The 14,867-nt window shown below is 27.7% G+C and overlaps 2 non-coding genes across 2 annotated transcripts; both read left to right on the top strand.

The window, feature by feature from the left end:
• The first annotated feature begins 14,219 nt into the window (after positions 1 to 14,219).
• On the top strand, positions 14,220 to 14,322 carry LOC124892620. The gene has a single exon (XR_007050347.1). It is a non-coding gene; the product is annotated as a U6 spliceosomal RNA (small nuclear RNA).
• Positions 14,323 to 14,499: 177 nt separating this feature from the next.
• On the top strand, positions 14,500 to 14,603 carry LOC124892635. Its single transcript, XR_007050355.1, has one exon. It is a non-coding gene; the product is annotated as a U6 spliceosomal RNA (small nuclear RNA).
• The last annotated feature ends 264 nt before the right edge of the window (positions 14,604 to 14,867 follow it).

The following is a 14,867-nucleotide window of genomic DNA, read 5'->3' as shown; positions in this document are numbered from 1 at the left end:
TAAACGAATTAAAAAGAAAAGTAGGTCATTTTTTTTTAAACGGAGGGAATACCTATTTTCGTATATTTTCTATGTAATTATACCTATTCGGCGTCGAGTTTAATGGGTACCAAAGCATCCCAAAAATAAACGTAGGTCCGCCCCTGCCACTTCTGGAGACAATCATTTCTAAATATTTTTTTTTAGGTTTTCCACCCGGTGTTTGGTATCCTCATTGGAGCCTCGACTAATTCAGATCACGCGGTGTAGGACCCATTCTGAGAATGACGCTCCCAACAAGATTTTTTTTATACCCAGGATTCAAACCCAAGATGTCTTGCTAAGGGTGGAATAGTTCCACCACTACACCACAACCCACGACCCATGCTGGTCATTTCTAAATATTACTATTGATTAAATGAAGGACACTAGATCATGGAGATCTTTACTTGTGAAGCCACTCATTTCTTAGGTGTTCTAGTCTTTTGAAAGAATTGAATGGCTAGGGTTGTGATATAGGGCAATATATATAGCATAGGGCCCTCTACCCTCCCAATATCTTCTTTTTGCTTCTCTGCAAAAAATTTGAGCTTTGTATGCTAAAAAAATCATTAGACAAAGTGGTGGTGCAGCTGATGAGACTGTTTCTTCCTTATTTAGAGGTCTTGGGTTTGAGTCCTGGTATAAAAAAATTCTTGGTAGGGAGCGCTTTCCTCATGTGGGCCCTCCGTGGTGCAAATTCGAATTAATAGGATTTCAATGCGAATATCGAACACCGAATGAAAAAAAAAAGTGTTGAAATGATTAAAATTTTTCTACTTTTAATTGCAATAAACTTAATTTTATCAATGATATTATTCGCTCTGGACTTAGGATATGACATACGTATAGCTAAGATTGCACGTGGAGTGGCTTTAATAGCATTTATACAAACTCAACCTATTCGAGGTATTGTTGTCCGTTATATAATCTTAAGCTTGCATAGCTTTAAAACGTGTTAATATTCAAAACTTATTTTTTAAATACTCGTTATGTCTATCTTATTTTGCCAATGTTGAATTTGCTTTATGATATCACATTATTAAAGATGTCCAATTAGAAAATTTTAGAATAAAAAATGAAAAAAATTGTGCGAGAAATATATGTACTTAGGTGAAATTTGCAGTTACACACACTGAATTTTGCAGGGATCCTATGATCCCTCTAGACTATTTTTTACTGTATTTAACTGGCATATATTTGCCCCTTATCAAATATCTTTTCTAACGCGCTCAATATGCGTAAAATACACACAGTGGTCCAAGTGTCAAATATATGTCAGTTAAATACGATAAAAAATAATTTAGAGAAATCATAGGACCCCACAAAATTCAAAATGCTCAATATAAACTTCACCAAAGTATAATTTTTTTTTGCACCTTTTTTCCACTTTAAGCAAGGATTAGTTACTTTTCTTCATATATAGTACTTTCTCCGTTTCGAAATAAGTGAATTATTGAGGTATTTATTGGTGCTTCAAAATAAGTGAATCATTAAATTTTTTTTCAAATTTATCCTTATGATTTGACAACCAATTAACTTTTGAAAAGGTATTATAAGGTCAGTTTTTTCTTTTTTTCTGGATAAAAATAGAAAGTTGTATTAAATTTATGTCTTTAATGTTTTTTTCTTAATCTATGTGCAAAAATTTAACAATTCATTTATGATGAAACGGAGGAAGTATTATCTGACGCTAATTTAAATTAATTTAATTTAATATTTCTTTTTGAATATCGAATGTTTAAAGATAAAACAAACTTTTTCACCTGGCATATTCTCTCTTGCTTTAATTAGACATCTTTTATCTATAGCCCTATATGTTGCATGCTAGAAGATATTCTTTGCCCCCTACTGTTAGAAGCAGTGTTAGAGTCGGAATTTTCACTTAAAGAGTTTAAAATCTGAATAAGTAAATACACCAACTAACAGAAAAAGATTTGACATGCATTATATATGCATAAAAAATAATTTAATCATATATAAATAATATAATTTTTTGCTGAAGACTCTCTGACTTTAAGTTGGTTTCGCCCCTGAGCTTGGGGCAAGGTAGTTTATTTAGTAGGGATTCATAAATTTATAAAATATTATAATGGTATAAAAGTATAAAAAGTAAATTAAACGTTTAAAATATTTCAAATGATTAAATTTTTTTTATAAAATAACAAATATTTTTAAAAAATTTAACAAATATAAATAATGCAACGGTATATTAAATTTGTGATAAAAAACAAGTCGGCTATAAAGTCTTAACTTTCAAACAATTCAAAATTATAACTTCTTAAGAAATATTGTGAAATACATATTTTTTTTCTTTAGAAAGAGATAATCAATAAACATTATCAGTACTATAATTCAAATAGCAAAAGAAAAAGAAGTTTATATATATAAGTTTGATAGACATAGAAGATAACATGAAGACCTATATCAATAAGTTAAAGAACAATTTTAATAAGAAATATTTAAATGAAATTTATGGACGTTCACGATGTTGTTAAATAGCAAATAGTAATTAATATCGTGACTTGTTATCTGAGTTATTCTCTTTCATTATATTTCTATATATAAATAAAACTTTTATAACTTTGGGTTGATGGTGCTAATATAACATTTGACACGTGTTTTGCGTAGAAATTGTTGGATGAACTCTGAACATCGAGCGTTAGACATATATTTAATCAAAATTTCATATAATTATCGAGATCGAATAAAAAACAAAATAACAAATTTATTTTAGGGATAACTACAAATCTTAGTAAATATAGACTCTAATTATCCTATTTAGCCTAAATTTCAATTAATTACAATTCATAATCCCTTTTACCTACTAATTATTCTTAATTACAATTCATAACCTCTCTCATGTATTTTCTCTCTTTTTCTATTTTCTATTATTTCTTTTTTCCTTTTTTATTTTTTTTCTTCATTTTTCTTTTCCTTTCTTTTTTGTCGTTTTCTCTTTCTTTTTTTACTTTTTTCACTTTTTTCTTTTTTGTGTTTTTTTCCTTTTTATTTTTCTCCTCTCTTTTTTTTTTCTTTTTTTTATATTTTTTCTCTATTTTCTATTACTCTTTTTTTTTTCTTTTTTGTATTTTTCTTTTTTTTCTCTCATTTTTATCCATTTTTTTCTCTTCATTTTTTCCCTTTCTTTTCATTTTTGCGAACTATCAAACACAAATACAATTGCAAACTATAAAATAAAAATAAAAATGCGAACTATAACATACAAATACAAGTGCGAACTATAAAATACAAATGCGAACTATAACATGCAAATACAAGTGCGAGCTATCAATTGTAGTTTTTAATTATTGAAAAGGAATGATTGATTTTCTTTCTGCGAATACTTATTTGTATTTATTTGTACGAGTTGTATTTATTAATACAAATAAATACAATTCAAATTTTTATACATTACATATTTATATATTTTAGAATCAAGAAAATATAATTAATGTATTTACTTTTTTTCATACAAATACAAATGATAAATTATACATAGTCACAGCTAAATACAATATGCAATCAGCTTATAAATACAAATACAAAATATTTCTTTAAAAATAAAAAGGTATCGACGAAAATAGAATAAAAATACAAATATAATCCAAATATAATCTAAATATACAAACACAATAAACCATAATATAAATATAATTCAATATAATATGCAGTAAATTATAAAATACAAATACAAAATAATTCTTTAAAATACAAGTACAAATTATATAAAATAAAAATAATGGTGCAAACTAACAAATACAAATACAAGTGCGAACTATAAAATACAAATGCAAACTATAAAATATAAATATAAGCACGAACTATAAAATATAAATATAAATACAGTTGTATCAATGAATATGAAAATATAAATAACGGTGTGACTATAAATACGATAAACAATTGTGGTATTTACGTTATCATGTATGACTTGTCTTCGACTAGTCATATTTTTCAAAAAAACAAAAAATATAAAATAGAATAAAAAATTAATAAAAAATTAAGTACAAAAAAGAAAAAAAATCAAATAAGAAAAGAAAAGAAGAAAGAGAAATAGAAGTTAGAGATTAAAGAGAGAAGAAAACAAAAAAAAAATGAGAAAAAATAGAAAAAAGAAGAAGAAAAAAGGGGGGAAACACGAAAAAGAAAAAAAGAAAAAAAATAATGACAGTTTTTTTTGCGAGAATAAATATGTAATGTTTTTATGTTTTTTATGAATACAGATCACTGAGTAAAAGTGAATATAACGGCTGAAAATCGAATACAACAGTTATAAATAATAATTATGTAAAATGTGACTAGAAAAGAGGAATTTTATAGCAAAAGTGCTGCTATTTCTGAAAGACCTCCTTTATTTTATTAGTGGAATATAGATTAATTGTCCCTAAATAAGACATACTCAAAAATACTTATTCATCATTGCCTACTCAATTATTATATTTACATGGGATTTGATTCCCCTACCCCCACAATCCTAATGTCCAAGCACTAACTCAAATCAACTTTATTTTTTCTGTCTTAATTTATATATCAATATTTAATCACACGTAAAATTTGAGTTTTTTTTTTATAAATATCTTGTATCGTGGCATAAAATTCACAAATTTGCAGTAAGAAGTCGTAGATAATTTAAAAATAAGTTATAGATATTTATGTGATTATAGAAAATGTCAGTATATTAAAAATAAAATTAATTTTTTTAAAATAAAATATATAACATTCTTTTTATAGTATAAACTAAAAAAAGAAAAAAAAGAATGGTACGGATGTTAAGTTCCTTTTTTGACTTCGTGATTATTACCTTTCTAACCTTAATTAGCTAATTTGTCCTAATCATTGCCACTTTAATAACCTTAATTGATTATTGACCCCTAATTAATTATCTACTCCTTTTTTTTACAAAGAAAGTGACCCTCTAGCATCTCTAAGTGCCACCTAATTCGATCATACTTTAATCATTTTAGAAAGACTAAAATGTATAATGAACATAAATTTGAATAAATGAGTCACTAATTAACGTGACAACTTTGTAAGTTAAATGGTGAATGGTGATCATATACTTTGTCTATTTTTAGTTGTTCATGTTATTAAAAATAGATGTATATAGTATTGTTTAGACTATTTGTGTTCATTTTATCCTTGATAATATTACTTCATTCGTTAGGTTTTACTTGTCATGTAAGAAAAACAATTACTAAAATGACTGTTTTACAATAATATTTCTATTAAATGATATTTCCATTATATCTTGAAATTAATTTGGAAAAAAACAATTAACATTAAGGGTAAAATAGAAAAAAAGAAATTGTATTCTCTTGATATATCAAAAAAGACAAGTAAAAGTAGAAATTTAATTAGAAAATTGGTGACAAGTAAAAGCGAACGGATGAAGTATTCATTATTAGATGCATTTTTCAAATGCTTAAATTTATTATATCCAAAGGGTGATGTAGTAAAATTATCCCTATTATTTACTATTTTATTTTTTTAAATGTGTGCTAAGTAAATAGTGTACAATTATTGATGCAGAAGGGGATAGTATATTTCATAATGTTTATGCTAATACAACCACTCTTCAATTCAACAATCAATTACTCATCATTTTCTATTTCATATTTTTGTACTTTAACTTTCACCCTCGAGTAGTAAAATAATTTTCCATATGAATATTGAAATTTATGCACTAGATAGTGCAATATGAGGTAATTAATCTTTTCTTCAGTATTCATCATAAATTGATTAGTTTTATGCATATTGTCAGCCTTTATATGGTAACTCTTATATGCTTCATTCAGTTTTGAAATTGTCGATAACATTATTATTATTATTATTATTATTATTATTATTATTATTATTATTATATCGCAATTTTAAAATAATTACATATAATTTTATAATTTAGATTTTCTCTTTTCGAACTTGATACATAAGACATTCCACTTATAGGTTTTTTATTCGGTGTTCGATGCCCGCATTGGAGTCTCGATTAATTCGGATCGCGCGTTGCAGGGCCATTAAGGTGGCAGCGCTCCCAACAGAGTTTTCTCAATATCCAGGATCAAATCCTTCGTCATCCACTGCACCACAACCGATGTTGGTACTTATAGGTTCTTTGTTCCAAGTTCAAAGGCATAATTATTTTTCAAATATTTTCTTAACAAAAATCTCCACAACCTCTTCCCCTTCGTTTCATCCAAAAAAATAACAGGAACCCCCAGACCTGCTTCCATCTTTCTCTTCACTCCGTTCCACCATCAATACCGCCAGTCACTTCCAGACGGAGTAAATAATAAAATATTAAAAATTAGAATACACTTATAAAAAAATGATGTACATTCATAAGTCAAAGAAGTGATTTTAATTTCCATTTTAGAAGGAAAATGGATAGGCAATAACCAAATGCTAAAATCTGATTTAATTTCAGAGATGATCACTCAATTAATAATAATTGTTATATAAAAAATTATAGTCAGAATTATGAAAAAAGTTGTAGTCAATTAGTTTGTGATAGATTGATATTTACATTCTTAATTTTTAGCTTTAAAATAATCATAATGTTTTGTACGCAATATATTTAACGATTGATTTACGTAAATATATCCTCTAATCATTATTTAGATTTTGTTTCACTATTTCTTAAAAATTCTACAAATATAGCCTTTGAAAAATTATCCTTCTAGACAAAGTTAAAATAGAGTTGGCATTTGCTCATGTATTGCTCAATATGAGATAAAATATATAGAAAAAAATGTTCGACACACCTGAACTTTAGCGAAATTTATTGTAACACGCATCAATTTTGCGGGGGACCTATGATCCCCTATATTATTTTTTATCGTATTTTTGTGGCATATATTTGCTTAGCTAAACCACTTCAGACCCTTACGCGCGCAGTGCACGTATATTCACGCAGTGGTCCAGCTGGCAAATATATGTCACAGAAATACGGTAAAAAATAATCTAAGGGAGTCATAGGAGCCCCGTAAAGTTAAGACGTGTTACAACTAATTTCGTCAAAGTTTAAATATATTTCGAATCTTTCTCCCGAATATATATTATTTTCTTACATTTGTAATAACTTATAAAAATTTAGATAGTATACTGACATTTTCTCATTAGAGGTCAATTAGAAAAAGAAACTTTCTATCGTGGTCTTTAAGTATACATAACTAACAAAAGAAAAATTATTTTGCTAAATAACTATTTTAAAAAAGAGCAGCCGACAATTTCTTTTTTTTTTTTTTTAATATAAAACCTTGTGATGATGATGCAATATTGTCCTATCATACGATTTCAAAAATAATATTTATGACCAAAAAAATATCATGATTTATCAATTGAAAATACTTATTCCATAAATTGAAAAAAGTTTTTCAAGTGGAGTGCTTCCCCATTAAGTAAAGAATTTTAGTTCATAAATGGAAGAATGAAGCAATAATGTCATATCACATTTGCCCAAAATAGAATTGAGAAAAGACATTATTGCGATATTTATTATTGCATGATGAGACACCATTCATTTGAAAAGAAAAAAATATTGGGGTCATAAAATATTTTTATTTATCTTATTTCACGGGTTAAAATGAACTTTAAATTATATTTTTAGGAGGCATTTGTTTAGTGAAACACAAGCTCTGATCTCCGTATAAAATCGTAGGTCAAATTTATTCATTATTTTGTTACTATCTATAAATACGATAAAATGCTTGAAATCCATTCACTCTTAATAAGAGAACTTAATTTTGAACTTTGAAAATTAATAATCTTTGATAAGATAAATTAACCTTCTTTATGAATTTATCTATTTATCTCATTCTGAAGGTTAAAATGAACTCTAAATTATATTTTTAAGTGGCGTTTGTTTAATAAAATACAAGTTTTGATTTTGGTATAAAAATTGTAAGATCATATTTTTTTCATTGTTTTGTTATTATCTATAGATATGATAACATTCTTGAAATCCATTCACTCTTTATTAAAGATCTTAATTTTGAACTTTGAAAATTAAAAATCTTCTTTATGGATTTATAGGTTCTGAGCATGCAATCAAAATCACAGCTCGTTTCAGTTATTAAAATTGTTATTAAATTGTTATTAAGTATCTGTTGTTATGAAATATAAAGCAAATACAAGAAGGATAGAGAGAAGAGAGGAGACTTCTTTATTTCTCTAGAGCAATGAATTATAATGAAGGAAAACCCCTTTATTTTTAGAGAAAAACTAACTTTGGGGTTTGTAACTTTTCCATAAATAGACATACATCATATATGATAAAGTAGGTATTCACTATATGGTAAAGTAGACATTCACTATATATGATACATTTATAACACTCTCCCTTGAATGTCTAATTGATAGATAATGTGCCTCGTTAAAACCTTACTAGAAAAAACCCAGTGAAAAAAAATCTAGTGAAGAAAAAAGAGTACACATCTCTAACAATACGCATATAAGCTGCCTCGTTAAAAAACTTACAAGGAAAATTCAGTGGGACAAAACCTCATAAGAGAAAAAGAGTACAACGTGTATTAACCCCCCCTAATGAGAACATCCTTGAACCTTTGACTCCCGATCTTGTGCACCATCTTCTTGAAAGTTGAAATTGAAGGAGACTTGGTGAATAAATCAGTCACATTGTCACTTGAACGAATCTGTTGCATGTTAATATCACCATTCTTTTGTAGCACATGTATGTAGAAAAGTTTTGATGAAGTGTGTTTCGTTATCTCCTATTATGAATTCTCCATTAAGATGTGCTATATATGTTGCATTATCTCTGTATAAGATTGTGAGTACGTTGTCACATTTCAAACCACATTTTTCTCGAATGAGATGTATCATGGATCTCAGTCATACTCGTTCTCGGTTTGCTTCATGAATAGCTATTATCTCAGTATGATTCAATGAAGTGGCTAGATAGACTGCTTTGTATATCTCCAAGATATAGCAGTATCCCCACATGTAAACATATAGCTTATTTGAGATCGAGCTTTATACGGGTCAGATAAGTACCCAACATCAGCATAACCAAGAAGATCGGGACTACAATCTTTAGAGTAAATAAGTCCATATGTTTGATCTCATTTCGATGTCTCCTAGTAGAAGCAAAACTATACCTTGCTAACAAATTGACCGAAAAAGGCTATGTCATGCCTTATAATATTTGCAAGATACATTATTGCACCAATTGCACTAAGTTATGATACTTCATAACAAAGGAGTTCCTCATTTTTTTCTTAAGGTCGGAATGAATCCTTATTCAATTATGCATGTTTCTCATTTAAGCAAATATTCTATTGCTTTTGAAAACTCTCCAAGAGTTTCAATAATTTTCAAGCTATAAGTTTATACAATATAAGGATTCTAAATAAGTTTCCCAGAAACTTTTATATGCTTCAAACATTTTGAATCCTTAGAAAGTTAAAATTTAAATTTTATCAAGTGACAATTTTTAACATTTCATATGTGACATCTTCAAATGTCTGGACTGCAAATCAAATAAGTTTTACACTTACCAAGATGCATCCTTTCATGTCACTTGATAAGTATTTCTACGTCAGCATGCTTAAATTAACGTAGAGTTTACATCCTCATAATCTTTTGCAATATTGCATCAATATTGTATTAAAAAATATTGTTGACAGTTTCTCATTTTATATCGGTTCGCAATGTGACATAACATTTTGAGATCTCATCACTTCATTATTTTCAGGTACCTGAACCTTTCATAAGGTTTCATGAAGTATTATGTCATAGGCTCTTCAAGAGCACATTACTTATTATGATTATTTGCTCCTTATCCTTTTCAAGGATTATTTCATTTGGAATCGATTGGTCTACCACGCTTCACGCATGCATAGACTTTGTCCTTTTATAGACACAAAATAGGAGTACTTGCAGCTTAAATATGAGATGCTTTCGGCATTTGACTTGAATTATCTTTTGAATGAGGATTTGATGATAATTTCTAACATAATTCATGGTTGATTATAATCTCCCCCTATGTTAGAAAAACTAACATACATCCTCCATTTTCTTTGAAGAATCCATCTTTGTGCATCATGGTATATTTATTAATCGTATACCGCACATCAAAACTATTAGATAGACAACGTGTGATTCCTGACTTAGAACCAACATTGAGGAAAAATTAATCATAATTTATTGGTTTGATGCATAGAAATACTTTTGTATATAATATTTCAAACCAACACATGAAGCTTTTGTTCTCAATGGTTTAACTATTTATTGAAGGCATTCGATGCTAAACCATCATCATGAAGATGAATTATCTTAATTACACAATCTAAAAATTATGCTCTTAACTCAATTTCACTAAGCAAGCAACTTTATGAATGTCAAACTGCAGGTTGACAATAAACATACAAGTGATCATCTTCTATCGATGCATCTTAATAGATCACATGATGGGTGAACGGACCCATATTCACTTTTTATACATTTCAGATTTTAAGGGATCCAATCCCAACATTAGTTGGTCCAACCAACTTAATAAGAGAACAAGCAACATTACAAGCTCATGAAGAATTTTTAAATTCTTCAATATGTATTTTAATACTTAATATGCACATCTTTATGATGTTGCAATCATTCATGTCAACTTATGAACTTTTATACTAGTAAACTCCAAGTTTATCATGACATGTACTTTGTTTTTTAGTAAATTTTAGATTTACTATGATATGAATAGATTTCAAATTTACTACTTGAAAAGTAGATTTTAGAATAGCTCATCTCAATTGTTCTACCTCTTTCGGAGGTGAATTGTGGTACCATCACAATCAAGTGCACGTTTGTATTGATAAACTTTACTAAATATCATCACATTCACCCTAGGGAATGGATCTATGCTTATAACAATTAAAATTCTCATTCCCATGAATGAAATATAATGTGCCTCAAGCCTATCAAATTGATAGCTTATAACCTTTCTTATGATATTGCTACTTCAGGAGCAAATCGAGGTGTTCATAATGTAGAGAATTTTTCTCTAATATATCTTATGATCATAATATGTGTGTGAAAATATTATCACTTTTGATGATCATTATCATATTGTCCCTCCACACATATATTAGTGCATTCAATCACTTGTCTTCTTTCAGACATATTATGCACTGCTACCACATTCACTTCAGGGAATGGAGCATGTTCAACGAGACATATTTCATGACTTTTCATTAAAAATACATTATTTTGCCTTAGTCATCATAATATCATCAATATGATGCATTGAGATTCAAACTCGACATCTTATCCATATAAAGGCGTCTTAGGCATAAATCGATGGACTTGAACCTAACATATTATCATCTCTTTGATAATATTGTTATTGAGGAATAAATTTAAAATATAAGTAGTTCCAAACCAATCATTTTTCCTCAAATCCAACAATAATTATATTATTAGTAAGACAGATAACATAAGGAATCACTAACCTTGAAATTACCTTTAGATTTATAATCTCATCTTGTTTGGCAAAGTCTCGTGCTGATAACGTGTTATGAAATATAAAGCAAATACAAGAAGAATAGAGAGAGAAGAGAGGGGACTTCTTTATTTCTCTAGAGGGATGAATTATAATGAAGGAAAACCCCTTTATTTATAGGGAAAAACTAATCTTGGGGTTTGTAACTCTTTCATGAATAGACATACACAATATATGGTAAAATAAGTATTCATTATATATGGTCAACTAACATTCACTATATATGGTACATTTATACCATCTGTATATATTTAATGAGTTTCTTAATAAATACAAATAAAGAATTTAAGTAAAAATTACTGAATCAATTGTCTGAACATATTTTAATATTTTAATGGACAAAATTCAGAAATAACATACTTATCCCCTTAATTATGAGTTTCATAGCAACAGTTTCATAATTACATAATATAACAAGTTGTATTTTGTATTTTTTCAAACTGTTGCTACAAAAATACAAATACATATAATTTTTATTGTCCTTATGATCGATATGTATTTTGTATTTTTGCAAACTGTTGCTACAAAAATATAAATGCATACAAATACATATGCTACAAAATATAATTTGATAAAAGTGTTGTTATTTTTTGTAATTTAATACTTAAGTATGCTACTTTATGTATTTTTTCCTATTTTAATTTAGTTTCATTCATTTCATTCAAATTCTATGACCAAACGAAAAAAGAGTACTATTATTCCAAGTGGAAGGAAATATGATACTTTGGTATTTTTGTAGATTTGTAATGTTATACAAAATCTATTTTATGCTTATTTTTAATATATGCTTGCAAAGCACGTCTATAAAATTATTTGTTCTCATTTAATCAAGGGAAAAGATATCAAAACCACCCCGAACTATACATAAAAAGTTACTTACACACCTAAATTAACATGACGATCTATTACACACCTATTCTTCTCAAAAGTGAATTTAATTCCACCCTGAATCTGACGTGGAAATAACATTAATTTTTTAAAAAAAAAAGGCGCGAAAGAAACAAAAAAGCGAAAAATCTTTAAACCCCTAACTCCACCCCTGCGCACACTCTCTTCTCACCCATCTTTAATGTTTTTTTCTCTCTCAATCTTCCTTTCTTCTTCATCACAATCACTCCTCCTTTGCTATGGTTAATGAGAATAATTTTTTCATGATAGTTTTCAAAGAAAAAAATAGAAAAGACTGAGGATGAAATCGTCGCCATCTAAAAATTTTTCGATAAGACGTTTGAAATTAATCAAATGTTATTGCTTCCACGTTGAACATTAATTTTTTAATTTATTTTTGTATTTTTGTTCTTTCTCTATAAAAATTTTATGAATTTTTCTCAATAGTTAAATTTTTAACACTTTTTTTTGTAGATCTATCTTGTCTCTATAAAAATCTTCTTTCAATTTTGCTCAATTAATAATAATATATTAAAATTGCTCAAAAATTATTTTGATGTTGGGTGGTGAATTAGTGGTGAGGCATATTAATTTTTGGTGACTGTAATTGTGTGTAAATTTGATGATGGGTGTTGCAATTAGGTGGTGATAGTGTTGTAACTTTTGGTGTCGTATAGCAAAGAAGGTTGAATTGAATGAAGTTATTGCTTAGGTGTATTGATTTTATATCAACAATGGAAGAAGAAGATGGCATTATGATCGTTGGGAAATTGAAGAAAAAGAAGAAGATGGTTTTGGACATTAAAGAAATTGAAAACAAAGAAGAAGAAGATGATATTGAATTTGAATGAAGTTATTGCTTGGTGTATTGATTTTATATCATCTTCCCGTTAAGAATATGATCCAGTTAATTTTCTTTTTTATTTTTGAAAATTGAAGAAAAAGAAGAAGATGGTTTTGGACATTGAAAAAAAATAAAATTGAGCTCATAACAATGGAGGTTTTGAATATTGAAGAAAAGGAAAAAAAATTGATCTCATAACAATGGAGGTTTTGGACAATAATGGAGGTTTTGAATATTGAAGAAAAATAAAAAAAAATGAACTTATAACAATGGAGGTTTTGGACAACAATGGAGGTTTTGGATATTGAAAAAAAGAAAAAAAATTGAAGAAAGAAAAAGAACTTAAATTAAAAAGAAAAAAGAAAAATTTATGAAAATAATAAATTTATTATTTTTTTCGTATCATGCTGACGTGGCAGGCGCGTGTGCAACACCACACCACATGCAAGTGGTATGATACTTTTATAGGGTGTAAAGAATATCACTTTTTTATAGTTTATGTGTGTAATAGTCACTAGTATAGTTTAGGTGTGACTTCAACTTTTCTTGTATAGTTTAGAGTGAAAACGATGCCTTTTTCCTTTAATAAATGAGGCCTCATGTGTGAATATTGGAGATCTTCCCATCTTATCATGGTTTTCTTCAATCATTTATATTGAGATTTTACACTCATAATCTAGTATAATGTTGAAAATATAATTAAATAAAAAAAATATTGCTTCATTAAGTTTTTTTTTATATGAGATTGTTACATATTTTATTATTTAATAAAGTAATACAACATGCACGTAGAGGTTGTAATTTCATATCGCATCGCTGTCTATTATTAAAAAGAATTTTCATGTGTACTTGGCGCATAAAAAAGTGAATTATATTAAATATATTTATGAGAAATGTTAGATTCTAGGATGGTATTATTAAAGATATAATTATATGAATGAAGTAATGGTTCTTTTTGTCCGTTCAAGGACATTCAATAAAATTGAAATGATACAAAGAACACTAGCATGACTGCTCCGCAAGGATGACATGCACAAATTGAGAATCGAAAGAATCATAGAGCTATACACCTAAAAGCAAGCACGTAGAGGTTGTAGTTTCGTATCGCATCATTGTCTATTATTAAAAAGAATTTTTATGTATAGTTGATGCATTAAAAAGTGAATTATATTGATCTACTTATGAGAAGTATTAGATTCTAGCCTGGTATTATTAAATAAATAAATTAATATTTTTTGTTCGTTCAACGATATTTCAATAAAATTGAAACGATACAAAGAAGAATAGCATGATTTCTCCGCAAGAATAACATGCATAAATCGAGAATCGAAAGAATCATACCGCTATACACCTAAAAGAGCGAGAGAATTGTGTATATTTAATTATTCAAAGTTATGTCAAGCAGAACGTAACTTGATACTATCTTCATTCTATACGTCTTGTTATATGTGTCTTTCTAGATAGAAGAATCTTAATTACTAGTCTCTATTGGGCTTTCTCCCCATAGAAACAGGGTGAATCTCAAAAATAGACTTAAATTGAGGTGATTTTTAAATTTTAGCCCCAAATAAAAAAGTTTTCTTAAAATAGTCTTTACCTATTAAC

The sequence above is a fragment of the Capsicum annuum genome, chromosome 1 (genome assembly GCF_002878395.1).
Source record: "Capsicum annuum cultivar UCD-10X-F1 chromosome 1, UCD10Xv1.1, whole genome shotgun sequence".
NCBI classification, from domain to species: Eukaryota; Viridiplantae; Streptophyta; class Magnoliopsida; order Solanales; family Solanaceae; genus Capsicum; species Capsicum annuum.
Note: the sequence above shows the minus strand (reverse complement) of the source record. Positions and strands in the feature narration are given on the sequence as shown.